This window comes from Austrofundulus limnaeus, unplaced genomic scaffold (genome assembly GCF_001266775.1).
Source record: "Austrofundulus limnaeus strain Quisiro unplaced genomic scaffold, Austrofundulus_limnaeus-1.0 Scaffold153, whole genome shotgun sequence".
Taxonomy (NCBI): Eukaryota; Metazoa; Chordata; class Actinopteri; order Cyprinodontiformes; family Rivulidae; genus Austrofundulus; species Austrofundulus limnaeus.
The window spans coordinates 480,670-484,299 of record NW_013952555.1 but is presented as its reverse complement, the minus strand read 5'-3'; the positions used below and the strand labels follow the sequence as shown (position 1 = coordinate 484,299).

The window sequence follows — 3,630 nt, the reverse complement described above, 5'->3', positions numbered from 1 at the left end:
TGTAGGAGGGGTAAGCCCTGGGCCTGGTCTGGCCAAAGCCTCCGGTTTTAGCCCTGCACTGAAGCAGGTTACTGAGTTTATCAGGATGTGGTTCAGGTCTACAATCATTTGTTCTCACCCAGTGTTTGCTTTTTGTAATAGTCAACATAAGGTAAAAGTAGAAAAAAGTAGTTTTTTTTCAATAGATTAGTATAAAAACTGTGGAGTGAAAAGTCCAGGAAGTGGATTGCCATGTTCCTACAAGATCTTAACATATTCTATTATTAACGATGAATCATGGGTCTTGCATTTATTGAAGGAATGCCTATGGCTTGTCCCCTTTTATGACAGAGTTTTATATTAAGATCATTTCATGCTGAGAAATCTGAAGTTATAGTCATGTTGCTCAAATCTGAAAAAAATAACTTCATATATGATCTCAATGTGATCCAGCGAGATGTCCTCCTAGTATTGTGAATGATTCTCAACTACTACCACACCGAATTTTAGCTCAGAATCTGTCAAACTGACTGAGTTAAAGTTATATTTGTGTTGGCTAATGTCAATTGTAGCCATTTTGAATTTGATTGACCTTAAAAGTTATGAAAGTTAAGTTTGTTGATGAACATCAAATGGTTACTTTCATTAAAATCATTCTTGTGATTCATGAAATATGTTGCTAAAAGACAAACAAGATTGACTTTAACATTTAGGACTAAAGTTTAGATCTCATGCAGCCAATAGCATTTGGATTATGGGCAGTCAACCACAGTTACACCAGATTTTAGTACAATCTTGGTAAAGTTGATTGAAATATAGCTAATTTTGTGTTTTCTCAAATCAGTTGGCTGTCGCAGGATTCCTGAACTGAATTAGTTTCAAATGTGAACCAGTTGTAGAACTCTTATCAGTTTTATCCAAATCCATCCAGTAGTTCACGAGCTACTTTGCTAGCAGACAGAGTTGACTCCAAAAAGTTATCCATCTATCTGTTAACAAGATATTTGGGGACTGATAGCTGAATTTCARATACAAACTTATTCTATACTTTGTGATTGATTTGAATCATTTACTTCAAGCAGTAAGAGAATCAACAAGTCTAAATTTAGTTTTAGGCCCAGTCGTGTCCTTCAAATTTGCATTCCCGCTGAAGGGTTCAAGTTCATAATGTGTCCCAATTCTTCAAACTGGTCTTTAGCCTCACCCCCTTTGCACCCTTGAGCCACACTTCAGCTAAGCCCTCATCCAAGCACCCTTTGTTGCAGTATCTTACCCACAATTCATCGCTGTATGTGATGTTTTGAATTAAAAAGCAGAAATATGGCAATGTCCACCGAACACCTTCCAGTCTAATGGTAGCGGTAATGTGCTTAAATTAGTCTGCCAACTGCCAATAAAATCAAAGAAGAAGAACTTATCGAAGAAAAAGTTTGTATACTCTGGTGTATAAGCCTCCTTCGGTTCATGCACTTTTTTCTCCTAAAAACAAGTGCTTGTTGTAGTTGTCCTATCATTTTAAACAGTACAAATGCCAAAACAGCGCACGGTCCCGCCGTTTAGGATGTCGCACTTACCACGCAGAGGCGCAAGTCGATGACGTAACCCGTACTGTCCCAATTCTCCAATTTTTGCATGGTTTTTTAACCTACACACTTGAACCCTTTATGTGCAGTTTGACTGAGTACACGTCATAAAGGGGTGTAGGGTGTAGTGCGAGTATTGAGACTGGACCATTGTGTTCGTTTCTACAACTTAACTTCCTTGTTTACCATGACATCATATTCGGGTTGGGATTTGACTCTGGTATATAGTGGGAAAAAATTAGCTATTTAATATACTGATCACACAAGAAATGTATCGGCTTCAATAAATACACAGCTAAATCATTTTTAATTTTATGTTAATGTTCCAGTTTTGATTTTTACAGCCAGTAATTAATAGCTACAGAACAAGTAGTTTGGAAGCTGGTTGTAGCTGTTTTTCACATTGTTGTGCCTACGTTAATTACTGTTAGGCAGAAAACCATTATTACCTTCACATTCAAATACAGTTTACTGTTCATGACGACGTTTCGTAAGAGTTTGTCTGACTTGAGCCTTTACACACTGCCCATGTTATAAACTACAATGAAAGGAGGTAGTGTAAGTTGAAGACACAATGGTTGTTTTCATACTTGGCAAAAAATAGAAAGTGAAATAAAAGAGGAACAATCCTTTAATAAAAAAACAGACAGGGGTGAAGAAATGGCTGAAAGAAATGGGGACATGGGCTTTCACGTGTTTCTTTAAAAAAAAAGTGTGAGGAAGAGAAAGACAAGATTGATAGTTTTATGATTGTGAGGCTTCCTTTGTGCTGTGTGGAAAGAGACAGATTGCCATCAGAACAGTTGGAATTTGAGYCTTATCTCGGCTTGGCAGGGCCCACTCACAGGAGCAGTGGATGAAGTAGCCCCTGGTGCAAGCCTGCCACTGGAAAACACTGCTGCCTCTCTTACGCTCAGCCAAACAACCCAATTAGCACTGTACTGAGGTTGAACATGTCTGTTCACACCAACAAAACTGCTGCAGTTCTCTGTGTCCTCACTGTCACATTGTTATGATTAGGGCACTTTGGTAACACAGAACCATATGTTAGATGAATTGACATCATACAGAAAGCATAGAAGTCACTTCTGAAAAGAGTACAGAGCTGGAAATCTTGATTAAGATTAAATCTTATTAAGATTTAGCAGGAAAAACAAATTGACAACTTTATTAACAAGCCTAAAGAGATAGTGGGCTTCAGTGTGAAGGTAATGAACATCTATTATGGAGTGGGGAACTTTAGGCACCTCACAATTTGATTCAGTTATGATTAAGAGGGCTGCTGTGCAGTTATAGAGTAATTATTGATGCATCTTGGAGGCAGCTGTTTGTTCAAAAACATTGTAAAACTGAAATACAAAGAAAATAAAAATGACATGCCAAAGGCTATCCTCAAGATCTTTCCCAACCAGAAGCTGTGGGTGGACACCACCAACCACAATGCTCTGTGGTCCCGCACCACCACGGACAACACGGGTTCATCACCAGAAACATGGAGCTACCAAACAGCGACATGCTAACGTTGGCTACAATTAGCTTAAAGTTTTCTGTCATCCTGCTCTCTCATCGAAAGCGTCATACTGCTGTATGATCCGGTAAAGAGCTTGGTACTTTCCCTTCAGGTTTGGTGTAATCCTTTATCGCTGTGTCGCAAATAAAATAGGATTTGTGTGTGGTTAATATTATGATACCGCCCACATCGAGGTGGCTCAATGYAGACACAACCAGGGCCGGGACAACTGGAGCTGGGCCTTACAATGCAAACATGCCTACGTTGTCTCTTTTCCATATTTTGTTTACTAAAACTGTATATTCTTAGTCAAAAATAAAGGTGCCGGTCTAGGACTTGTGTCTAATAGAAGCTGCATAACTACGACTTGTATATGACTGAGAATAAAGAAACCAAATGAACAAAGGGAAGGCTGACTGTGGTCTACTCCTCTGTCACTACTACTTAGTTATCACCTTCCTGCAGCGATCATGCCTGATCTTGCCCTCAGGAAGCAAGAAAACACACACACACACACACACACACACACACACACACACACACACACACACACACACA

General features: G+C 39.2%; 1 protein-coding gene across 4 annotated transcripts in view; it reads left to right on the top strand.

The window, feature by feature from the left end:
- The window catches only part of sbno2b (strawberry notch homolog 2b), a gene marked incomplete in the record, with an annotated part of 100,437 nt that overhangs the window by 67,093 nt on the left and 29,714 nt on the right, over positions 1-3,630 (top strand).